This window comes from Lontra canadensis, unplaced genomic scaffold (genome assembly GCF_010015895.1).
Source record: "Lontra canadensis isolate GAN:19392208 unplaced genomic scaffold, GSC_riverotter_1.0 scaffold40, whole genome shotgun sequence".
Taxonomy (NCBI): domain Eukaryota; kingdom Metazoa; phylum Chordata; class Mammalia; order Carnivora; family Mustelidae; genus Lontra; species Lontra canadensis.
Window position 1 is genome coordinate 14,209,997 of NW_022631034.1, and position 26,919 is coordinate 14,236,915.

The 26,919-nt window shown below is 39.0% G+C and overlaps 1 long non-coding RNA gene and 1 pseudogene across 1 annotated transcript in view; both read left to right on the forward strand.

Annotated features, from left to right (window-relative positions):
* The window catches only part of LOC116875051, a 121,025-nt gene extending 117,074 nt beyond the window's left edge, over positions 1-3,951 (forward strand). The window contains exon 4 of the long non-coding RNA XR_004384120.1: positions 3,911-3,951. This is a non-coding gene — a long non-coding RNA (uncharacterized LOC116875051). The remainder of the gene's footprint in view (positions 1-3,910) is intronic.
* Positions 3,952-26,312: 22,361 nt separating this feature from the next.
* LOC116875050 lies at positions 26,313-26,685 on the forward strand (annotated as a pseudogene).
* Positions 26,686-26,919: the final 234 nt, after the last annotated feature.

Consider the following 26,919-nt stretch of genomic DNA (forward strand, 5'->3'; position numbering starts at 1 on the left):
GGAGTTCCCTAATATATTAGGGAACTGATAATATTAGTTGTGACCTCGAAAGCCTCCCCAGCCTAAATCATGCAGCAGAACCAAGAAAGCGGCCCAGCTAATCATCCCCAACGATTACACTTGCTTCTGAAACCGAAGGTGCAGTTAGTTAAGAATTTTAAGAGTTGATCATCATAGTTCCAGTGGGAGCCACGGAAAAGGGATGTACCTATCTCAAGATAACCAACTATTAAGGCTGCAGAATTTTCGCAAATCCTACCAAAATAATTTTGCCTTATTTAGATGTAAAAGACAAAAAAGGTAAGACTAGAAATTTCCTCTAGTTTACTTAAATTCATTACACTTTGCCTTTTTTTTTGTCTAGATAAGATAGCATCAGATGCACTTTTTCTCTAAACTGGCTTCTTTTCATTCTTGAGCTTTTTCTCATACTGAATTATGTACTCTCTGCTCGGTATATACTCAGAATTATAGTTTCTCCATTTGCATCTTGATGATCAAAATGTTGTTTTCATATTACTTGGAATTTATTTCTTCTTGAATCTCATAAATTTCCCCCTAAAGCATGGTTTCTCTGGCCTTGCATTTTTATTTTATTTTATTTTATTTCTTTTCAGTGTTCTTTTAATATGGGTACAACTTCTATTAGCCTGGGTAAGAGTTACTCAGATAATGGAGCACCTGGGTGGCTAAGTGGATTAAGTCTCAGGTCAGGTCATGATCCTAGGGTCCTGGGATTGAGCCCCGCTCAGCAGGGGGCCTGCTTCTCCCTCTCTCTCTGCCTGCCTCTCTGCCAACTTGTGATCTCTCTCTCTGTGTCAAATAAATAAATAAAATCTTAAAAAAAAAAAAGACATATATAAACTTAATTCTATTTCTGTAACATTCTAAATTATCTGATATAGTGTGCCTCACAGTTTTAAATCACATGTCTAAACTGTCAATAAAATATTGAAAAATTTTTGAACCCTGCATTTTCAAATATAAATGCCTATTCAAAAAATAGAAGCCTGACTGTCTGTTCAAAAGCTGTACTCATTACTATAGTTATCAACAATTACTAAGTTACCTTTGATCCCTTAAAGATAGCATAGTCTGATAGCCAATATTACTTCATCCTACAAGATGAGCTTCTTAAAAAAAAAAAAAAAAAAAAAAAAGATATTTTATTTTTAAGTAATCTCTACACCGGAAGTGGAGTTTGAACTTACAACCCTGAGATCAAGAGTCTCATGCTCCACTGACAGACCCAGCCAGGCACCTCTAAAATGAGCTTCTTTATTACAGATGAAAATATCCCTCTTTTACAAAATTACATAATCAGGTGTCTGTTATTTCTACGTTAATTTCATTTCTACTAGCTAACAGTGAAAGGAAGAAATTGGCAAGAAAAAAACCTTTAGTGCTACTTTATTTCTTCAGCTATTTTGATTGTGATCTAAGGTATTATGCTTATCTGGAAGTGGACTTACCAAGGACATTTTGAAGCCTGAAGATGAGTCTACCTAGCAAACTTTCCTTCGTTACTCATTGTAGAACCCTTATAGTTATGTTGGACCCTCATCCTAAAACATGGCGCTAGGGAGAAAAATTCAGTATTAGACTTGGTTGAACTGCATCCAAGAATTGTCATTTTGATGCAAGATCACATGGAAGAAGGGCGTATGTCCATTTTCCATCAACCATCTTAAGATCAAGCTTTGTAGCCTCCTTCAGCCATCTGGTCAAAGCCTTATGTAGTCATAAAACACTTTTAAAAATCCTGCTCTGTTTCCCATCAAACTTAAAATTTGTCGAAAAACTAAAAATTACTGGTCTCCAAAACTTACTCTCTTGTTCTCTTACTAGTAATTTATACATATAAAAGCATAAGAAAACCATATTCAGGACACCTGGGTGGCTCAGTTGGTTGGGCGTCTGCCTTTGTCCTGGGTCATGATCCCAGGGTCCTGGGAGTAAGTCCCTCATCGGGCTCCTTGCTCGATGGGGAACCTGCTTCTCCCTCTGCCTGCTGCTCCTCCTGCTTGTGCTCACACACACACTCTTACTCTCTGACAAATAAATAAATAAAATCTTTAAAAAGAGGGAGAGAGCCCTGTTCTTTGCCACATATTTCCATCAAGGATACGAGTGATATTTATAAGTCCCTTTACATTCAGGAAACAACTATTACCTCATCTAGCCTCCAAAATGCATAACAGTTAGCCCATCTTGGAATTCTATTGTTTAAAAATTCACTAAATAATACTTTTTTAATAGGCAGCCATTTCTTGGTCCGTTCCCTTATTAAACTCTGTCCCTTTTAGGCTAGAGACAGTGCTTGATTTTCTCTTGCAGGTATGAATCACTTCATGGAAAATCTATCCATCTACACACTGCTGCATTAAGAATTAATTTTAAGCCTTCAGAACCTACAAATAGTACCTTGACTTTTAGAGCCTAAAGTGAGCATAGGAGAAAACAGTACTTAACAGACCACAAGTTGGATTTACCATCTCAGTGCTCTGAGGAACCGTAGCTAACTGCCACATAGTACCGTTTCTCTAAGTTAGCATTTCACTCCTTACAAAATGTTTTTGACTGGAATTGACATGTGCAACAGAGAGAGAGAGAGAGAGAAAGCTATTACTGGTAGTAAAATAAATGCTCACCGCTTGAATGGTAATAATCAATAAATAATAAATATGCCTTCCATCAAATATGTACAAGGTAAATTAAACATACTCATTTTATTAAGAGAGAAATGAATACTTATCTTCTACAGAGATGGAATGAATGATGTGGAGTCTTCCCATCACGTGTGTGATGTGGGTTAAACATAGTGTCAGGGGTGAGAAAATAGTCAGGAGGCCCATTTATGGTTGCCGTTTGCAGAGGTTCAGAGAAGTGGCCACTGGCTTCTGAGGAAAAAGATCCCATTACCAATATAAAAAATATAAAGTTTCTTCCCTGTCCACCAATGGTGCGCAGGTGCTTTCTTTGTTTTAGGACATGTGTTATGTTTCTTTGGAAACTTTAATCACTGTCGACTGATCCTAAAACAAGCTGGGTTAACCTTTCCTTACGCTTTTGGAAAAGAAGAATGGACAACTGAAAAACACCCATGACTCCCAAAGACCATGAAAGCGAACACAGAGTTTGTGTAATCTGTGTGTTTTTAATACAAGGCTGTGGCAGATCTGAGGGATATGGTTACCTAAAGAAAGAAGAAAAATCCTCTGAGCCATTTTATTATGTACATTTTAAATGTTTCTTGCATTCACATTAATATTAACTTTATGACCTACTCACATCGTGGTATAGTCATTGAAGAGGAAACCAAGCACCCTCCCTTCCCTGGGTAAAGACTTGCTTTCTGATTTGCCCTAGCTCACATCTGTGCTTACTGAAGGAACAGATGCTCAGCTTCCAAGGGTTTGACTTTGGCCTTTTCCCTCCTATCAGTAGAGCAGAAAGAAAGGGGGTTCCCAAGTGATGGTGGCAGCTTTCCAATGGCTGGCCCGGGCATTCACATTTAAAGTAAGCAGGTGGCATCAATGGACAGTCTAAAGACTAACAAGATAAGAGTGCAATTGATCTTTTTATTAACCAGTGCCCCCAGGTTGGGTAAGGGGTGGGGGGAGGGAAGCCTGCTCCTCCCTCCTGAGTTCAATTACTCGGCTCAGTTCCAGAAACATCTTAAACCCATTTATATTTTTGTCTGAGCTGATCCTCAAAGCGCAGGGACACCAGCACAGATACCCCATGTCATCTAAATTCTTTCTTCTCTGAGACTCCAAACCAGTAAATGCCTTTATAATTTGCATCTGACTCAAAGCAATATTTTACGTACATTGAGAATGTATCTTTAATCCTACTGACATTCTTTCCATGTTGAATTTGAATGGTGGGTTGTTTGTCTTCCTTCTAGGTCTCAGACAACTCAGCTCTGAACCACACAACTAATTCTGAAGAGTATGGAGCCTACATAGATTCATAAGGTAAATGATTAATTTCAAACTATGACACAATAGATTCAATTATAGTATGAAATCCAGCATTGTGTAAATGTGTTGTTTCTCATTCATCTGTTGGAGATTGGGTTGTGCTTTAGGTTGGCTCTCTACAGAGTCAGGCTCTGTACTGTGTGTCACTTAAAGCTAGCTACATACCTTGAATTTTTATAAAAGTTTTTTTATGATCTTAAGGGGCACCTGCCCTGGGGTATGCCAGGACATTACAAATCACATAGTCAATTGGAAAGTAATGAGAGCCGTTATTTTCATACAGGAAGCCCAAAAGTATTGGGATGCATTCCTGTGTTGAAGTAGTGGGGGTTATAAAATAACCTTTTAAGACCACCTCTACCACAGGGGAAGTCAGACGAGGAAGTACGTGGTAAAGGAATTTATAGAGGATGGCCTCATGTTTTTGTTTCTCTAGATCAGTCATCATTTGCTTTCCTGCTTGTTGAATGATTGTTCATTTCTAGAAGGTATCGAATCTAGATGAAGGTTCGTACAGGATCTTTGATATCACCTACAGTGGAGTGGTGAGAAGCCTGGGCTTCAGAGCCAACCCAAATTCAAATTGCGGTTCTGCCATTTACTGGCTATGATACAGTGGGCTTCTATTTTCTTAGTGCCACAGTGGGGGAAACCATAATACTCACTTCCAAGAGCTGTGGCACAGTATAAACAAATGAGTAGACACAAAACATTTGAAATATTGCCTAGCACCTAGTAAACACTAAATTTACTGATTAACGAAAGGGCTTTCATTTTACCTCCTCATTTCGTTTCAGCTTCTTCATTTTCCTGTCCAGAAACTTGGTGGTTGTGGGAATTACTAAGGGAAGCAAACTCTCAATTCGCTCTTAGCAGCCTCTCTCCTAAAGGAGATATATTATACCTTTCATGTAAATGCCAGGAAGGGAAATAAATGGCATCCCATTGCCCTTTGAATGGGTCCCTGGCTAGCCCTAGGTGGTGTGACGTGTAAAGTGACCTGAAGGCAGGGTGCCTGTCAGCTCGCCAGCACCCAGCACGTGGAGTGGGAGAGTCACTTAGAAGACTCATAGCCATTTCAGAAACATGCAAACATCAACGGGCATAGAGTTTCAGGAAGCAGAATAAAAAGGGATCTACAAAACAAAAAGCCTTTCAAAGGGATGGAGGCACCATTCTTTCAAATCACAAACAGATGATTATGATCACCATTAGAGCTTAATGAGCCTATATATGGCTAATGACTTCATCTCTCCAGTAGCTTTGCCAGTAGCATCCATCCTTCTCTTCTAATAAACGTAACCATCCTGCTAGTTGGTCAGAAGAAGTCATTGGATTTCTTCCTCCTCCATGAGCAAAAGCATGTTTCTAAAATCCACCATCCCCCAGTTTCAGAACTGAAAGGAACAGAACACAGAAAAGAAAATAAATAACATCAGCGTATGGTCTATGGAACCCTGGAGCACCTCGCTTCAGTTCTGGGTCAGTAACTGCCCTCTGACCTGGTTTTCTCAGCTCCAAAATGCAATTGATCACTAGCCTATTTCTGAAGATAACTTGGAAAATGCAAATATGTGCAACTGATCTTTTAACACACATAGGGGAGATGGTTTATTTAACATAATTTATATATTTCTTACAAATGCCATCATTGATTATGGCTATATTTTTATTTTAATAACCGTATGTAGAAAATGGTAATTATAAGTTTTAAACAAGTTATCTGCTGAGCCATTTAGACTATTAATTTGAAAAAGAAGGAAGACCTAAACTGAAGTTAGAATCTTTTTTTAATTAACCATACTATTATAATAGTTCACAGTGATACTTAGCGTTAAAATCATTTAAATGGGCAATATTTGGCGAAGTAGAAATAACAAGGTATCTTTTAAAGAATAGATATTAATAATAGGCAGTCTATTGGAAGAGAAAATTTCTTGTAAAAATAATAGAGACCATTCTGCACCATGATTTTTATTCATATGTTGGTATGAAGTTTTTTCATTTTCCTATTTTCAAAATATATCCAGTAAATATAGCAGATCTCAATCTAGTCTTGAATAATGACCACACACATATTACTGTCTTAACATAGTCTTGAAAAAGATCACATCACTATAATATTGAAAGTAAGGCAAGTAACAGTTATGGTGAAAGCAATAATATTAACTATTAAGACACTGCTTTAGTGTAACACTTCAGAAATTTTAAATTGTTTTATCTTAAACTATTACCGCATAATTTTGGGGGGTCTTTATGCTACAAATAAACGTTGATTGCTATGGTAATGTAAGAGACATGAGTGGATAATGTCTATTCCCTGTAACTAGCATTTCAGGTAAGTGTCATTGTGAAAAATACATGGCTGGGATAGCATTTTTGAGTTCTAGTCCCAAACCTTCTACTGAATTTCCCAAGTGATCTTGAACAATTAACAATGATCTAACAAAATTTTTGTTATATAAAATTTGAAAAAATAAATAAAGGAGTTTCAAAAGTGAAGGCTGATTTTTTTCCCAAGGATTTTATTTATTTATTTGACAGAGAGAGAGAGACAGCAAGAGAGGGAACACAAGCAGAGAGAGTGGGAGAAGGAAAAGCAGGCTTCTGGGTGATCAGGGAGCCTGATGTGGGGCTCGATCCCAGGACCCTGTAATCATGACCTGAGCTGAAGGCAGCTGCTTAATGACTGAGCCACCCAGGCGCCCCTGAAGCTGATTTTTAAGAAAAACTTTCAAGCAACAAAAATATTTAGTGAATTCCAACAGGCACCAAATCCACATTCTGTTCTCAGGCTTTCCTTCAACCTCTGCCCTTTCCTCTTGCACCCGGATCCCATCATTTCAAGAATGAAAGGGTTAGTTTAAAGTGAACCCTGTTCACATTCATTAGAAACCTTAAAATCACAAAAAGCACAAGCTAAATATATTATTGTAGTCTCACTGGCTAGATGTTTAGAAACTGCTTTTTTAAAGTAATTTAACTAATTTTCTTGAGGGTCTCTAACATCTCCTCAACTCTTCCACAAGGGAGTACAAAAAGAGTATAAAGTGTGATCATTGCTTTCTCCAGTTTATTTATAAAAGTAAAATCAACATATACAAAATAAATATATCATCACAAAAAATATATGTATGTGTTCATCCCAGTATTATAAATGATCAATTCTGTCGGAGTTCTGACAGAAGAGGCGGGATCCAAATGGGGATTATAATAATGAGTAGAGCTTGGAGATGTTGTTCTTCTCAGGACCAAATAACCAGTGGTCCTAGATTTACATTATCCAGGGTCTATATAATGAGCTACTTGACCCCTAAAAACAAGACAAAGGAGTAGTCAGATGAAGGGGCTGATTAATTCACCATGAAAGCCAGGTAAAACCCAGCAAACAGGTCTTTCTTTCACTCATCCGTGCAATGAAATCGAGAGTAGACATCCTACCAAAATTCCAAGCTTACCTGGACTATGAGACATGCCCATCACATTGCAACTGCAAAGATCCATCTTAGGTAGAAAGAATTCCTTCCCCTCAGGAAGAACTACAGTTATTGTAGCTAAGTTCAAGTCTTTAAGACCTAAATGTTGGGCTTGGGCGTAAAGCTTACTGAGTAACCCCATCTATTCAAAATAAAAAACTGGGGACTCAGAAGCTCATTAAGCATAAACATTCTCTTCCTGAGGACTCATTCTCCTCAGCTGTCCCTGCTGGCCCATGCTCTCTTTGGGTTTCTGACCAACCCCAAAAGGAACCGATTGAGAAAGAGAAAGCTAATACCATTATTGACATTCATAGAGAAAGACTGGAGAATATGGAAGATGAATCCCTGAATTAGTTCTATGAATTAACCATTTGCCATCTAAGGCAAAAAATGAGAACATTTATATTAATAATCCAAAGCTTGGTTCACACAAAAGAAATTAAAATTAGATACTGTTCTTGAAACTCTAAGTTGCATTGTGTTGTGAAAATAAACTGTGAGTATGTTGATGGCAGTGATATTTATAGCTACTGTGGATAGAGTGTTTATTGCATATGTGGCATTCTATGCTTTAATTTATGTATATCTCATTTAATCCTCACAAATTTATATACAGGAAGAAGGTATTGTCCCTGTTTTAAAGATGAAGAAATGAGGCTCAAAAATTTAATTTGATCAGATTTAACAAGGAGCAAGTAGCAGAGTCAGGACTCGAACCCGTGTCTATCTGAGGTCAAAGGGCATGCTCTTTCCATTATGTGTACTACCTCTCAGACAGTGCTGCCTCACTGTCTAATGATGCTTTTCTTATATACTCAGGTAGACCAGGAAGATGACTAAGTTGACAGTTTTATTGCATGTATGTACATTAACATCAACCAATACTTATTATTTAGTCCCATGAAGTCAATGAATGTTTCACAAGCAGATAGGCTACAGATTCAGAAAAATCAATGAGTATTTGACTAAGCAAGTGAATTATGAAGAGTAAAAGCATCATATGTGCTTTTTCTTGGAAGTAAAGGGAAAGCTAAGATGTTAATAAACCGGACCCAATGCTAATAACTTCGAGTCCCCCTACCCCAGTAGAAATCAATCTAACTCTAAGGTTGATTTTGCTCATTCCATAGGCTTATTTCCCAATGGAGTTCCTTAATTTTGACATTCAAAATACAGAGTTCTGTCATGGCTCTTTACTTTCAGATTCAAGGCCAGTTTATTTCTAATCTCTTCTCATTTATTATTGACTTTCATATAAAGCTCACTTTGTCTTGTTTTCACATTCCTCATGTTCTTACCCACTCTCTAACCAACTGTTTTCACTGTCTGGAAGATCTTCCATTGATCTTACCTTTTCTTCTCGTGTCTCTTAAGTCTTTACTGTATTCAGCTTCCAGGATCAGTAGTTCTGATTTTGCCTAAAGCTTTCCCAACTAATTAGATATAAAACACTATAATCCTTCTATGGAAATCCTCTTTCCTCTATAGCCAAAGGCATTACCAGTGGTAAAATGCATTCATTTTGTATATAACAGTAATTTCAACCACTAGATTGTACTTTCCATTGATCTACTTTTTCTGGGTAGAGTAGAAGTGCTATTGTTGAAGATTTATAAATTTCAAAACATACAAGGAAGAAAATAAAAGTCATTGTTTGTGGCAACACCTCAAGAAAAACATGGTTAACATTTTGTTATATTTCTTTCCAGTTTTTTTTTTCAACACATTTGTTTATACTTTATTTTTAAGATTTTATTTATTTATTTGACAGACAGAGATCACAAGTAGGCAGAGAGGCAGGCAGAGAGAGAGGAGGAAGCAGGCTCCCCACTGAGCAGAGAGCCCAATGTGGGGCTCAATCCCAGGACCCTGAGATCATGACCCGAGCCGAAGGCAGAGGCTTAACCCACTGAGCCACCCAGGTGCCCCTCATTTGGTTATATTTTAACTTCAATTCTCCCTGTCTTAATATATTTTTATCCTGCTTTGTTTCTCCTAAAATTAGAGCCTCTAAGATTTGGATTCATAAAAGCCAAGTGACCAGTCAGAGGTTTGACCCTTAACGCCTAGTGAAGCATTGATTCATAGAGGTCAAGAAGTAGTCCTAATTCCGAGCTTGTTTACAAAGATCAGATCTTATGTGAAACTCCTGGATAATTCTCTTTGCTTCCATTATGTGTTAACATTCTGTTAATTAATTAACTCTTGTATTACATTATATAATACATGGTATTATAGGGGTGCCTGGGTGGTTCAGAGGGTTAAGCCTCTGCCTTCAGCTTAGGTCATGATCTCAGGGTCCTGGGATCCAGCCCCACATCGGGCTCTCTGCTCAGCAGGGAGCCTGCTTCCTCCTCTTTCTCTGTCTGCCTCTCTGCCTACTTGTGATCTCTATCTGTCAAATAAATAAATAAAATCTTAAAAAAAAAGACATGGTATTATAAAATAATACATTGGTCTTCTTAATTTCTAAATTAAAGATCTAAAAAACTATTTTGTGTTCATCTAATGTTGTAAATGCTCTCTGTGGGTTTTATCTCCTGCCTGTAGGCCCATCTTAACTACATGGAAAATGAAATTTTCTTGTTCAGATATCTAGCCTTTTTAGTACTTCAGCTCATTTTATCAAGAGTGATCATCAGGTTTTTATCTGGTGAACAGACATTGTCTGAAAACTTAACTTTTTCCATGCAACTTACCTGATCAAGTTTTTGGGTTCAAGTTTTTATCCTTTGGACAGTTAGGAAGGACTTTGCCCTTACGTAATTGCTAAGCATCTCATTTCTTCCACCTATTAAAAATAATATTTGATTATTCTCCCCAGGTGTAGACACTTATCCAACTTGGGTTTTTTTGGTAACCAGATTTGTAAGGACACTAACCAACATTTCCGCCAAAAGCATTAAAATGTGACTTCATAAGAGAAACAGCTTTTCAGTCTTACTGAATACCTTCCTCACAATTCCTCTGCTATTATAAAGTGTATCCTTAGCAACTAGCATGAATTATACCATCATCAGCTATTTGTAAACAAATAGCTTTGAAACAAATGCCTTTCAAGGCATCAAAACCCATCCCCAAGCTAACAGGACAAAGGTTATGAAGGCTAAAAGTTTCCATGGCTTGCAAAATCTTTTTGTTCTCAAAACTACTTCCATAAATGTTACCTGTAAGCCCCTTGTCCTTGAGAATAGCATTTCTCACCCTTCCCCCACCCCTCACACCACCTAAAAGAGATAAGAGGGACTATTCAACTTAAATCCTGAGTCTAAAAGTGTTGAGAAACAGCTAAGTATATTAATGGCTCTGTAGTGTACATTCTACAGACAATAAAGTATCTTCCCCAAGATGATCCCACTGTCCCCATGGATGAGGTTGAGAACTGAACAGGTCTGGGTGCTGAGGTTTCCCAGGAAATGGGGATTCAAGGGCACTATCATGAGTTGTCAGAATAATCAAGACACCACAATATTTTAATCAGCACGCGTTCGACATCAGAGCAGATACTGCCCGCAAGAGGTCTGTGTTTTATTAAAATCTAAACTAATTCCCCTTGTTTTATGCTACTGAATGGTTCATTTGCTGTGGGACCCTCAGGGGGTAAAAGGGAGGGAAACAAATTAAGTCAAAACTGCAAAGACTTGTTAAGACTACACAAGATGTATCTAGCTCTCTTATTGTTACATGATATGTTGGGAGAAAAAAAAATCAATCTGTGGGAAACCCACCCTGACTGATCAAGGCAACCCTTGAAACCTGCAAAAAACACTGAGAAAACCATACGTAGTACACAATAGCACAAACAAATCGTTGTTTCACTTTCTGGAAATGGTGTTGGCGCTAGGATGGACGTGGATGAAAAAATTCCAAGAAAAGCAAAGACATCTCTCAGTAAATCAGTAAGTTTATTGGTTAATGAAGAGCCAGGCTTTGCTCTTTAAGACTTGCTGCTCAGTGGCTATGAGCAGGTCTTTCCATAAGGGTTGCCACTGACGAGTGCTAATGAGGGATTCGTATGTGTGCCTGGGGAAAGAAGGAAATAGAAACATTTATGACTTTTGCACCACCCAACATACACAAAAACACACCCTCACCTAATCCCTGTCTATAAAAGTTTATTTATGTAGTTGTAAATTGGAAAATCTCAAGCATAAAACTCTATATCTATTAAATATACAGTGGTTTAGTGTACTGGAGACAGGGCAGCCTTGCTTATTTGTGCTTTTTCTGTCAGCGATGACATGAGATCATAGGGAATCCATATCTCTAAAGCCATAGAATAGCTCCCAGTCATTTGTGGCTTCATTAACAACGTCGTGATGTCCCTTAAGGACAAAACACATAAATGTTCTCCTGTCACTTACAATTGTGTCAAGGAGAAAACCAAAATGAACTTGCAAAGTCATGCACCAGCTCAATTTTGGAAGGAAAAAAAAATCTTCTTTGAAGGAAACGAAATCAATCCCCAGTTCAAATTAAATTTGGACTATTCTGTGAAGCTCCGATACGTAGCTCCAATAACAATCAGTACTTATGGACTTAAAATGCAGGCAAATAATGTTTCATTCAAAAGAAATTGAATGAGGGTTACTGACAGAGAAAGTTTTAATGCTATTTTATCGTTAAAGTTAAATCATGCCATTATTGGCTCAGTCCTGAACATCTCAATCCCCACTCCTCCCTCCACCCCCAAATGTTACTAGAAGCCCTTTGCCTGGTTGGGCTTGTGTTTTCATCTTATTAAAACCTTGTCATGCAAATGTATCATAAGTGTAGCCTGAAGACTTCTGTCTCATGCAAAATTTAGCTTGAATTCTACTGGCATGAGATACTTTGTTATGCACAAACCTTCTGTTTGGTTTGCTGACATTCTTCTTAGTCTGCTCTCATGGTGATTCATTATCTTGTGATATAGATTTCCAAGTATCATCTTTGTATTGATTTTTATATCTTTAATAACCACTCCACAGAAGATGGCTCCACTGGTGTCATTGATCGCATCAAAAATTCAAGGCTTACAGAAATACTAGAGGGCTAATTGGTAGCAGAACATTTCAGACTTAATCTTAATGCAGTCTTAATCTTCTGCATTAAACCTACCTGAAGGTTTCCTTTTGGAGTCAACGAGGGGAAGTTTAGTGCTTCGTTGAAAAACACCTGGTAAGAGCCTGCCAGAACAGAGCCATAATAAATGGACTACAGACTTGGGAATGTCACTTCACAAACACTCCGAAATTAAGAGCACTCCCTTCATCTGGGGCCCTCATCATCAGAATGCGTTTTGCTTTCCCTTTCCCTCCGTAGAGCCAGGTTTGCTCATACGTTTCTGGAGCAGAAAAGTCGCCATGATTCTGAAGCACTTGTGCCTCTGGGATTTGAGAATTTCCCAGTTTACCAATAGAAGGGCTTCCTCTGCAGAAACCTAGAGTGAATATCCTGTTTGTGTAAATGACTTTAAACAAGAAATTGAGGACGGCTGGTATGGGTCTGTTAGTCTGGAGTCCCCGTATATGACCAGGTATATATCATACTCTTCACTTCCTTCTCAAACCCTGTGTGTAGAGCATGCAGATCTGTTTGAGGTAACAAGAAACTGAAACAGAAGATGTAGGAGCTTTCTGTGAAGCTTAAGGGTAGCTTGATTATAAAGCTGGAACTGGGTTTACTATATTCTTGCCAAAAATTTTTTATGAACCTCCTCCGTGCCCATCCCTATATCAAAGCACAGCTGAGTATAACCTGATAGCTGCCCTAGAGAACCTTAGCTTCAGAAGCCTATAGGTGGAAGATGGAAGCAGACTGAGACATATGCGATAAAAGACCAGAAGGCAGAATATGTAAAGATGTGGCTTTGCAATTGGCCACACCTAAATTCTGTTCCACCTCCAACACTGTGTTGTGTGACACTCTCTGTCTCCCTGAGAAAGGGGTGAGAGTTACAAGTTCCTTCTCGTGAGAATTAAAAGTGACAGTGCATCCGATGCGGATTAGGAGGGACATCATCCAGGCACTTCAAAGGCATGTTACTTATTAGAAAATGATAAAAGAAGAATCCGTGTGTTGTTGTTTTACCCTTTGTGTGGGAATTGGAGAAGTCCTTTAAGAGCAGGTGGAAAAGAGATCAATTCAAAAAATTGTATATATTCTTCTTTTTTGACGAAGTTTAGAAGAAAGAACTAAACGTATGTGTATACATAATTTCAGCACTATGGATGTAGCATCCAACACTGAAGGGAATTTAGAATTTTTAAGACTTTTGAAATTTGAATCAAGGCTTTAGAAAGTCTGGGAAGGAAAAGGGATGAATCAAGAATGGAGGCCATCGTGAGATTTTCCTAAAGTCATGGTGTGTGTTTGGTGTGTAGCACTCAGGTACTTGAACCTTGAATTCAAATAACTTTTAAACCACCAGACATTACAGTCACAAATTTCAAAGTTTCTCATTTTCAAAATGAGCTGTAAAAATCTCATAAACAAAAGAGTAAATATATAAGGGTCTAAGCAATTGATTTCATTGTCGACGTACTGGTAGAACTTATTGCTGAGATTATCTTCAAAGTATTACGTTTACAACGGAAGTGTGGATTTCAAGTAATTACCTAGGACGTGACCCATAAAGAAATAGCAAATGCTTGTATGATACAAATTATTTTCCTTTTCTAATCATTACTCATGTTGTGTAGGTTATTTGCCTCACAGAATTTAGTCATGTCCCTGGTCCATAAATACTCATTTGTTGATGAAACTCAGCTGGCACTTGCATGGCACCCTCTTTCCCAAATAAGGAGCAACTTTTAACCCAGGACAGTAAAACATTTTCAGGCGGCTTCTTTATGGATGTTTTGATTTCATTGTTGTGTATCTGCCTTTCAAGTTGCCTTCCCACAAAATAGTTCCTAATTTTATAGTTTCCCAAATAATTTATCCCACTTGCTGTGTCCTTCTTTTGCCTTTTATTTTCTTCCTTTTTGCTCCCTTCTTCTCCTTTCCTTCTGTGCTATCATTACTTTTTCTGTTACCACTGCTTTTCTCCACTTCATTTCCCTGCCTCCGCTCCCTTCCTCCCTTCCTCTTGCCCTTGGTACATTATTACTTGAACTGAAACCCAATGCACAGAACTGTAAGTTTGACTCACACTTTATTTATCCTTTCGTTATTTTATTTTTTAAAGATTTATTTAGGGGCGCCTGGGTGGCTTGGTGGGTTAAAGCCTCTGCCTTCAGCTCAGGTCATGATCCCAGGGTCCTGGGATCAAGCCCCACATCGGGCTCTCTGTTCAGTGAGGAGCCTGCTTCCCGCCCCACCCTGGCCTGCCTCTCTGCCTACTTGTGCTCTCTGTCTGTCAAATAAATAAATAAAATCTTAAAAAAAAAAAAAAAAGATTTATTTAGGGGGTGTGTGGGTGGCTCAGTCGGTTAAGTGTCTGCTTTTGGCTTAGGTCATGATCCCAGGGTCCTGGGATAGAGCCCCACCTCGAGCTCCATACTCAGTGGAGTGTCTCCTCTCCCTCTCCTCTGCCTCTCCCTCTCCTCTGCTCCCTCTCCCACTCATGCTCTCTCTCTCTCTCTCTCATGCTTTCTCTCTCTCAAATAAATTAAAAAAAAAAAAAAGATTTGTTTAGAGAGAGAGTATGTGCATGAGCGTGCAAGACCTAGGGGTGGGGCAGAGGGAGAGGGAGAGGAAATCTCAAGCAGACCCCTGCTGAGTGTGGAGCAGGACATGGGGCTGAGATCATGACCTGAGCTGAAATCACGAGTCAGACGCTTATCCAGCTGAGCCACCCAGGTGCCCCATCCTTTGGATATTTTAAATAACAATCCAAGGAGTCCCCCAGTGTGGCGCTAAATTCATTTTCCATCTATCACAAGAAAGGATTGATACAAGAAAGGGAACAAGAATTCTACCAAACTCATAAGCTGCATAATGCAGTAAGGATAATTTCTTTTTTCCTTACCCCTTACCTTTTTTTTTTTTTTCCTTCAGTGTAACAAAAATTCAAGGTCTTCAACAAGTCTTCAATACGAAAAAAAAAAATGCTTTTACTCAATAGTAAGGTAATATGGAATACAAACAGTAATTTTCCATTCTCTATTCTTAAAAAAAACATCAAAATATTACAGAAGGAAAACATAGGTCACTACTTTTAATACACTAGGAAAAAAAAGACATTCAATATTAACCAGCTTTTTCTGAAAGTTTTTTTTTTAATAGTTTTATTCCTTACCATTGTCAGGGAATTAAGTTTTTGTTTATTAATACAATAATACTGTTAACAGTATTTGATTCTTGACCAATAATCAAAAGATTGGAATACAGTAAAATATCACTGACAAAAATATATTTGTAATTCCTCCTTTTTATTAGATTCCTTTGTTAATAATTATAAAAAATAATAAAAAAAAAAACACCTTACAAAACAGACTTAACAGAGATTTCCAGCCATGTGAATTTTTAAAAAAATATTGGACTTATATATAAAATGGCCCAGAGGTGAAATAAAAAAGTTTTGACACTTTCAAAGTGTTTCCTTTTAAGGGCTTTCTTCTTCTGATCACAGCTCAGTACTGGTTACAGCCTCCAAATGGAGGCCCTGTATCATTCCACAATGGGAGCCACCTTTGCGATCATTATTGACCCTCGGCCTGGAAGCATACCACACATGCCTTTCAATTTGCCACCGTGGAGTTGATGGAACTTCAAATTATAAATTGAATGCCCGATGGACAAAACTGGCTTCCTAACTTTTAGTCCCATAGTAGCAATAATTGCCACCTTTTAAGCGACCATGATGCCTTTACTTGCATTATATTGAATTCTAACAAAGACCCAATATGAGAAATAGTATTGCCTTTATTTTACAGATGAGAAAACTATGAATCAGATATGTAAACCAGTGTCTTCCAATTGCACACAATCACTAACCATCCTGCATAAACTTACGGTTCTGTTTGGCAAACAGCCATGTCCTGCAAGATTGCAGTTGGCCAACAGTTAGTGAATGGCGTGGTCTTGTTGGTTTCATTTATTGCCCTAAGAGCATTTAACATGACATCTGGCCTCTTAACATATCTTTATGTGTATAATACAACAAGAGACACAGTGTTGCACAGTAGGCCTCCAGAACTTACTCTCCCCCCTAAACTGCATCTTAGGCAGTGGGATTCCTGTCTTCAACATGTCTCCCTCTACACAGGGTGGATTTCCCTTAGGGGATTGAAGAATCACTCTTTCGGGGTGCCTGGGTGGTTCAGTGGGTTAAAGCCTCTGTCTTCAGCTCAGGTCATGATCCCAGGGTCCTGGGATCAAGTCCCGCATGGGCTCCTTGCTCAGCAAGGAGCCTGCTTCTCTCGCTGCCTCTGCCTGCCTCTCTGCCTACTTGTGATCTCGGTCTGTCAAATAAATAAATAAAATCTTAAAAAAAAAAAAATCACTCCTTTCACTTTATAAATGATGAACAAAATGGTTCAAGATGGGGCTCGAGACATTTTCTCTCCTGGGTCCTGCGACTTGCCTCTGAACGCCATTCTAACCTGGCTAAAGACCCATCATGACACAAGCTATTCGATACATTTCCGTGGCTTCAGTCTTCCCTGGGAAACTGCTGGAGCTTTCACGGCTTTGGGACCATCTATCTTGCACGCCTCAGTCAGGTGTACGTTTTATGTCCAGTTCAAGAGGCAACAGCAGTACTTCCGCAGATGTATGGCAGCATATGGTCAGGATTTAGATGAGTGAATACTTGCACCTGGAAATCAAATACGAGCACAGGCAACCCCCTCCCGCTTGCCCAGGGCAGCGGCCACCTAACTGGGAGAGAGCCTTCGGATCAAACGCAATCCAGATGTCTATCCCGTCTCCTCCTCTTCCCACACAGCCTTCCATTGTTTCCCTTGTCCGTTGGCAATATTTCTACATTTCTAAAGGAGTCAAAGGGCCCAGAAAATCGGAAGAAATATGAGTGTAAAGCCAAACAGACACACCACCCATCGCGCAGTGAAGGCGTTTTTGAAAATTAGTTGTTTCAGCTTTTTAAAAGGTTGGTTTTCATCATCTTTTCCAAAACCATCCGATTTTTGTAGCAATCTTTGGTCAAAGATTTAGAAGAAGAGTATCCTTAGCTTAATTTTCAGATTGCCAAGGCAACTTTTGTGAATGTGCCATTCTGGATGTCACTGGAGTCAATAATGTTCCAGCCACCTGCCCGGATTCTGATGTTTGCATATTGCTAACTGCCCGTTTATTGCATTTTACTCGGAAATCTAGTGTGTTGCTTGGGGTTGCTCTCCAGTGAAGGACCTTGTTTTATCTTTTCGAACACTTGTTGTTTTCTTCTGAGTCTTGCCAGGTACCCTCTTTGTACCTTAATATCTCTATTTATACTTCAGAGAGATAAAAAAGTGAAATATTGTAAATGAGTTGAGAGTTTCTGATCACTCTGAAGCTAATTAACCACTCAAAATCTCTGATGTAAAGATAGATAGCTTTATAAAACAGGCCAAAACAGGGTGGGGGGAGGATGGACATGCCCAAGAAAAGGAATAAATAAAACTAGCCCGTAAATGTGAATTCTTCAGAGCATGGCCTTGCAGAAGAACGGAAGAAGAAGGAAAATGGGAGGAGGAGGAAGGGGTGGGGGGAGAGGAAGAGGAAGAGGAAAAAGGTAAAGAAGAGGAAAAGAGAGTAAGGAATGAAGAAAGGGAGGGAGGGAAAGAGGAAGGGGAGAGGAGCAAGCAAGAAAGAAAACGTTGTCTTTATTAGTCCGTGACTGCCCTTCACAGTATGTGGACAAAATGCCCACTTAGAAGCAAACTTCAAGTAATGAGAGGTGGCAGCTCTTGGTGATTAATTTTTTCCCTGTGTGATCTACAAATGTGGCATTTGACTTAAAGTTATCAGGTAGAGTAGTCTGTCTAATTCTTACTCAATTATTCTGTTACTAGAAATAGGCCTTGTTCATATTAGCACCTTGCTCCTGGATTAACTGTTTAAATATTTGATTTTATGACTTTCTGGTTAGTCAAGATCTAAGAAAGCTATATTCTCAAAAAAACAGACTCTTCTATTTATTCTGTAGAAAATCATTACATGGTGGGAGGGCAAAGAAAATTAAGGTAGAAAAACAAAAAAATTGTGTCAACTTTGTATAAAAATATTAGTAATCATTGGCTCCAGGATAAGGATGTAGCAGGGGGAGTGTTGGTGTGGACAGACAGAGACTGATTTCTTACCTGCTCCTTCACTAGCTGCACTGTTGGTCTCTCTGAGGCTTGATTTTGTCCTCAGTAAAATGGTAAAATGGATATAAAATTTTTGTGTAGGTTCAATCAAGCAGGAGAACACAAAGTGCTTAGTACTCGGTTCACTCCTGTTAAATGTCATTTCTCTTCACTTATTTTTTTTTTCTTCAAAATATTTCCATATGTTAGAAACGATGGGTCTCCAAACTAAGAACTTTTATTACAAAGTTGTTCCAAAGACAGCCCTGTGAGCCCCAACCAGCAGCTGTTGTGCGATTTCAAAATGAACAGAGGTTCTCTTCCAGCTTCGTTCCCCACCTCGCCGAGCCAGGGTGGGTATTGGGAAGAGCAGAGCCTTGTTTTTATTTGTCATGGATTCTCTTTTTGTGAGATAGTTACCTAAATTAGCCCGTAAAATATACAGCCAGCAAATGAACCAGAAATGCAATAATCCCCTGTCCAATCAGCCCCGAGCTACTTCATGAGGTGGCACGGAGACTGTAGCAGGAGATTGATGTGTGTGAAAACAGTTTAAGTTCTTTGCAGGAAAGTGTCCTTCGTGTCATTATTTATTACTAGCAGGAATGAAAATATCACTAATTCTCTCATTAAAGAACTTTGTATTGAAGCCCACTTTAAACCTGTTTCTCGGATTTGTCCTGATATTGTGGAATTGGGGGAAAAGGTTTTTTTTTTTTTTCTTTTCTTCTTTCACTCTCTCTCTCTCTTTTTAATACAAGGATACCTAAATAAACCCTATTAGTGCTCCCATATCCGAAGGAAAAGAATTGCACACATGCGTGCTCCTAAACACACACACACACACACACACACACACACACACACACACACACATCATATTGGTAGTAGTTCCCATCAGGAAATCTTAAACTGATTGATATTTAAAGTGTTATCATCTCAGGTGGAAGCACCCATCAAGTACACATTTATACAACAATTGCATTTTTTTCCTTTCTCTTTCTTTTCTGCAAACCTGCTAGCCAGCTTTCTTTTTTCTCTATTCAGTGCCTTCCTCTTCTCCCCCCACCCCCCGCTCCCCTCATTACGCAGCCCCAATTTGTACACACACTCTGTCCTGCCCCACCCCCACCCCCATCTCTAGTGGTGTGAAAATAGAAAAGCATCTGAGTATCTGGGCAGCCTATCAGTTTGCTAAGGTTCATTTTAGCTAATCCAGACATCCCGCACAGCAGGGGGAAAACTGCTGTATCTAGTGAAACAAGAGCATGAATAATTAAAACTCTGTTATTAATGAACTTCCAGTCGTTATGTAAATGAAACTGATTTCAAGTCTAATTTGTCAGCCTGAATTCTTTTTCTGTTCCCCCTTTGTCTAGGACAAGAACTCATCATAATGGACTTGATAATAAAACACTAGTAGACAAGCTGTGTGCAGTGCCCATCTGAGTTAGAGCTTTTAGCCTGCTTAATTGATACAGTTACTCCAGAACAAGTCTATAAGGCATTTTGTATGGCTCTACGTTTAAAAGCCGCTCTTTTTCCCTTTGACAGGGCTGCCTATTATTCGCACATACCTCATTATCATTTACCTTTACACGAGGGGTGGCATATAATTACTGCCTAGTAAATAGTTTCTTTTGCAATATCCATGATGTTCAAAGACAGCAGAGTTCAAAAAGGTCCAGGGGAAGGGAAGTCTGTAGTCTTCGGAGAATAACAAATAGCCACCAGGGAGAGAAAATAAAAGGAAAGAAAAAGGAATACTTGACAAAGCTCGAGACCATTAAGTACCAGTGGCCCAGTATTCCACTGTCAAGTGTCACTCATGCTATTGGTGGCATTGTCCAAGTGATACCCCGATGTCTGTGGCTACATATTTCAGCGGCATTGTTTAGGTCCACCGTATTGTTTGTGAAACCATTTGCTATTAGGGTGACAGCTTCAAATTCTAGGATCTGACTTCCTAGAGTTACAAATATTTTATACAACATAAAAGCAATCATTATTTCGACAGAGAGCTACTGGGCACTGTCGACTCCTTGAGAATTTCCTGAGCCAGAGTCTTTATGTTCGAATTTGGAAAATGCTCCCATACTATTTTTAGGGAACTGTGTAAGTTAGATATCAGAATTATAGTCTGGGTAATTGGCAGCTGAGTTTATTTCTGTAAGACACTGTGTAAGTAGGATAACAGGAATTAACTCCTATTTTGTATACCTGTTCACTAAAATAATTAGTTTTGGTCTATGTTTAGAAGGAGGGAAAAATTCATTCTAAAAAATCCTAAATCTTTTAAGCTGCAGATGCTAACTGCTACCATGATTCTTGGTAATCCAGTAGATTTTTCATTAATGGAATCCTAGTTCACAAGAATAGGAAGAACTCAAAAACATCTTTAGTCCCCCCAGATATTGACGTCCCAGCTCCCAGCGAGTTTTGCATGCCCACACCAACATCTGCAGCTCTTTGGCACCAGTGAAATTAGAGAAGTATTGAAGGCATTGTTTACTTCCGCTATCTTCTGTTATTTTGTGACATTGCTTTGTGTATATACCAAGGAATAAATATTATCTTAATCACTTTTGTCCAAACAAAGAAAAAAATGGACACCTCAGCATCTGCCCAAATAATGTAATCAGTCCTTCAGGAATCAGAGACTCACAACACACATTTTCAGTTCCCTAAAATATGCCAGACACAGGGCTAAGCAATGGAATAAAAAATATGAAAAGGGAACAATTGTTTTCAAAAAGGGGGAGAAAAGTCAGTTAACCCATATTTATTACTTGTTGTGAAAGGTCATATACATATAGACACACACACATATATATAATGGTATGTATATATATGGTATGTATACCTATATGGTATGTATACATAGGTATATATGTATACATATGAATATATAGTGTATAAAGAATGTGTAAATTGTCAGAGAAACCACAAGTAATTTAATTCCCTAGGAAACCAGGAGACACGATGCTTCAGAGAATAATGTTCTCTCTACTTAGTCTAGTCTCAAAATTTTATCTAGTCCAAGCTGCTGTCAGTGTTGTCAAATGAAAGGTCTGGTTTCATTTGATTCCTTTTCTTCTAGATGCATTATATAGCAAACTATGCCTCAATTTTCCAGCCAGCAAAAGGCATACAGTTATTCCAAAACATGTCTGATTTTCACAATGTCAAAATATAAGTCGATGGTGCCCTGCAATTTCACAGGGACATGACTAGACCTGTGTCATCACAACAGGTATGGCACAATTTAAGATCTGATGGCACCCAGCTCCACCCTGCTCAAGGGACTGTCCCACAACGTAGGGCAGGCTTGCCTGGAGGCGATCTTGTTCCCATCTTGCCAATGCCGGACCTGGCTAAAACCGCCGCTCACTTTGAAGTTTTGATAATCCTTGAAATTCCTCTGAGCCCATCTAAACCTAAATGAGTACCTACTTGAAAAGACAAAAGCAACCCAGTGATGAGCGCAAGATGTGTGATGACATACGACATGCGAGAGCGCACACGCATGCACATGGGCACATACACGTCTCTGCCTGCTTCCAATGGGTAATATGGCTCAGGGGACTAGCAACTCTATTTATCCCTAGCCAACTCCAGAAGAAGTCATAAAAATACGTAATCTGGAATTAAAGTCAATTAAAGTACGTTGCCTCTCTGGAAAGTTAAAAGGAAAACACACATAAGTAATAGAAATCAATTATTGTATATTCCCAGGCCTATTCTTATAAGCCGGAGAGGTAATCAATCACTCTAGAGATTTCTACAAGGTAATTACTGTTTATTCTTTAATGATACTACCGTCTTCCTCTTCTTTCTTCACACCAGCCCCCTGCAGCTGCCACCTCACAGAAAGCAAATAAGCTGCAGTTAAAAAAGAGAGAGAGAGAGAGAGAGGGAGAGAGAGAGGCTGAAAGAAAGTTGGTGTTCTGCATAATGTGGACAATAAGCCTGCCGACACTTCATCTCTCTCTGTGACCCGAGACTACAATACTTTATGGCCCACGCTGTATGTACACATCATAACTGCTTTTAGTAATAAATGTGGCCATGCCTTTGAGAGAACACTGCTGCACAGGGAGAATTAATGGGAAATATCCTTCTTGTGGATGTCTAGTCACTCCAAAGAACAAGATGTCAAAATAATAAGCAGCTGAATAAGAACGTAGGCCAATTAAGAATTTAAAACAACTAGCTTCCAACTGAGGCTTTCCCCCTCTCTAAAAAGAAGAGGAGAAGGGGCACCTGGGTGGCTCGTTAAGCGTCTGCCTTCGGCTCAGTTCATGATCCCAGGTTTCTGGGGTCGAGTCCCGAATCAGGCTCCCTGCTCAGTGGGCAGCCTGCTTCTCCCTTGCTCACTCTCCCTGCTTGTGTTCCCTCTCTCCCCGTGTCTCTCTCTGTTAAATAAAGAAATAAAATCTTAAAAAATAAAGAGGGGAAAAAATAAAGAGTAAAAATAAATGCTTCTGCTGTTATCAAGGGCCAGAAGCACTAACCGAGAGGCTTCCCAGTGCTTCAGTCAGAGCTCGGCTAATGAATATAAGTTACCTTTGCTGGTTTTAGCTGACTTTGAAATTAAAGTTCCAAACCCTTGCATGCAGGGAGAGCTGGATTTGAGCAAAATGGACTTAATAAACTCCATTGTGAGATTAGATCCCTAGTGAGATTTCCTGCCCATCCATGACCAATCGGTATTATTTTTCAGTGACTGGTACTTTTGTGAGCAAGATTGGGGTTTCTGGGAGTGATTAGCACTTTTCACCATTGATTGACAGGTTCAAACAGAAATGAGACAATAGGAGGAGTCATTAGGAATTCAAATGTAAGGTTAGTGTTTGCAGGCTTTGCGATTGATTTTAATAGGAAAAAAAAAAACCTGTATGTAAGGAAAGGAATTAATGTTTAAAATGTTAACTTAGGAAGTATAAATCAATCTGTTCAATTTAAAAAACAAAAAGAAATTCAGAACTGAAATTAATAAAAAGGAGAAGATGAAATAGCAATATTATATTTTAGGCATTCTTTCTAGAAATGTCCTATGTCAGCCACAGATACATTTAGGTTTTGTTGTGGATATTTAAGACCCAAAATCTAAAATCTTGGAGACATTCACAGTAGCAAAGGTTTAGATTTGGTTTTCTCATACATGAAAAATCTTGTAGAAGAAAAACAAAAATTGTTTTGCTAAGAAAAGAAAAGTGATGAAGCTCTCCATTATATCCAGGGAAGATTCCTCAGGGAAATAATTACGGTGAATGATTCTAGCATTGACCAGTAATTGATAATTGGCCACAAATAATTAGGGTAGAATATCTTTACTGGTGTAAATTATGCTAATAGCTCAGCCATGTCCCTAGATACTGATGTTGGTTTCTTATAAGTAATTTTGTTTTAAATTCATATTATAAATTTAGCATACTATACTTGAAAATTTAATCTTGTTTGGCATCAAAGCAAAGGCAGATAATACAGAATTAAGCAAGCCTAATCAAAGAAGAAAAGTAAGAGGCACACCATCATTTTTCAGTGTGTTTTGCTAAGGTTTGACTTCTCATGGGAAAAGAAGTGTTCTGTGACAAAAATGCACACAAACTTATGTTTCTAAAAAAGCAAAACCAAATCGGAGCAAACTGTGTGACTTGGAGTCACCTCACAAATTCGGATAGAAGCATTTCCAATACCTTGCAAGTTGTTACTATTTAAAGGACGACCGCATAAATCCAATACCCCGTGCATGAGATAATCACTGCATCAGATTTTTATGCATATCCTGTGCGCAGCTCAGCATTCAAGCTGCATTTTTTGAATATGTTGTGACTAATTTATGCCAAGTTTTCATCAACCTAGCATTTTTCATTTTTCAATTGACATACAAAGTTCTGTAATTTGTGTGCTCAGTATGTTAATATACTGAGATAGGAAGAGAAAATCCAATGCATCACGATAACAAAAATAAACTGTCAGGGAACCTTGGTAGAAGTGAGAGATCAAGAAAACAAGCACAACCCCGTGAGTGGCTAGTGTTAGGATTTGCGTGGGTCATGCATAATGCACACATCCATATCATGAGATGATTTTGGTCATTCTTTTTTAACCAATTCACTCACCATCTGCTCTTCAATTTCCCTCCGAAAGTTCAAGGCATGCTCTGTAAATAAGTGGTTTTCACACTTTGCTGCAAATTGGAATCACCTGCTAATCTTTAAAAACTGTAGAGGCATGGCTCCCACCCTGCACACTCTGATTTCTTGGCGTGGGGCTCCACGTAAGCATCAAGACACTTCTCGAAGCTCTCCAGCAGATTCTAACGTGCAGCCAAATTTGGGAAACAGCTGTCAAAAGGCTTTTCTGCCTCAGTTTTCTCTGATTTGGTCTGAAGAGATGCCGATGTCCTCTCTCACACATAGTTTTAAAAAAATGCTTTTCCATCTTGCTGTTGATTTCAGGCACACAGCTCCTTGATCTGCTGTCTTCTGAGAAGGATCACAACACAGTGCTCCCTGCTTCTGGCAAACCCGCTTACAGCCTCTCATCTGCTCTCTACTTCTTTCTTATTTTCCCTTTATACTCTTTCATCCCCAAACTACTACAGATCAGCTGTAATCTTCTGAGTTTCCAGTCCTTATCCAATTTCCTATCTTTAGCTATCTTTGGTACCTCATTGCCAGATTAAGCATGAAAATGTTTCCTTAGCAGTGTTACCCATTTCTTTCTCGTTATCCGAAAACCCACAGGCAGGCTCTACTCCTTTCTTGAATCTTCACCCAAGAACAAAGTCAAGACTCTTAGTGATTTTTTATCTCATTAGAATGAACTTCTCTGTTCCAGACTGTAGTTTTCTATCTGTCTCGTCCCCAAATGCTCATTGTTTTCTTGCACAAAACACTACTGTCAGACTTCTTGTCATTTCCCTTGCTCATTATGAACACCTTACCAGTGTGTTTCTTAAACACGTCCTATCCAATTTGTCTCCCTATTCTCTTTCCCAGAGCCTCCTTCGGTTCCAAGTTAACCTCAGAATTATAGATCTGGAGGAGTGTCTACTTTGGGAATTGATAGAAATACTTCCTAAATGCTTGTACACCAAATGGAGGCATACAGAGGACTGTTCCACGATAGAAATGACCAAGAGCCTCTCTAGATTTCCTAGAGTTACTGTAAGCCTTAGAAATGCAATTGTTCTGGGGTATCTGGGTGGCTCAGTTGGTTAAGCCTCTGCCTTCGGCTCAGGTCATGGTCCCAGGGTCCTGGGATCGAGCCCTGCATTGGGCTCTCTGCTCAACAGGGAGTCCGCTTCCCTCTCTCTCTGTGCCTGCTTCTCTGCCTACTTGTGATCTCTTTCTCTGTCAAATAAATAATTAAAATCTTAAAAAAAAATTTGTTTAAATCTATTAAAAAAAAAAAAAAAAGAAATGCAATTGTTCCTCACCCCCGTTCTTCCTTTCCTCAACACATTTCATCCGGATTCACACAGATGACATTGAGCTGGGATCACCCAAAGGGGTAGGAAGGGCTACATTGAACAGAGAGTTATATACATCTATGTCTGGACGAGGGGACTTGACCCACAGCTGTAGCAACCCAGCCGCTGTAGCTGTAGCCACACCGTTCTGTCTTCAGGATGTTTCCCATGGCCAAAAATGCTCTAAGTTGTCTCCAACTTCAAAGCATTCAGCAAACAATGGCAAGGCAGAGCCGCCAAAAGCGGACAACTGATTTCCATGACAAATATGGTAATGCTGTATTGCTTATGGAGCCACTTTCTGTGCGGCTGTATATGCATATACAGCAACACACATTGGAATAGAATGGAACCTGTTCCCTGTTAGCAGAGGCACCCCAAAGGAATGGAGAGACCAGTAATCAGCCCAGCTGGTATAATACTGAATTGTTTCAAAGCCAATTCAGAATTGATTTCAACTAGAAGCACTGTGCACCCTTTAAAATAGGGCATGATTGAAGAAATAAAGTACATTTGGAACCTTAAAATATATATATATATGTACATCTAAGTCTGTGTTCTAGTCTTTGTCAGATTATGCAAATTATACACTTATTTGAAAAGCTGTAGAAGGAAGGGGTACCTTTTTGCCTTCCACCTAAGGGCCTGTTTCCCACAAGAGCTGAGTTTTGTAAAATCCATCACTACCCCGTTTCTGTCCCCTACCGCTGCTGCCCACCATTTCCCTCTCATCAGATTTACACTCAGCTTCTTCCTGG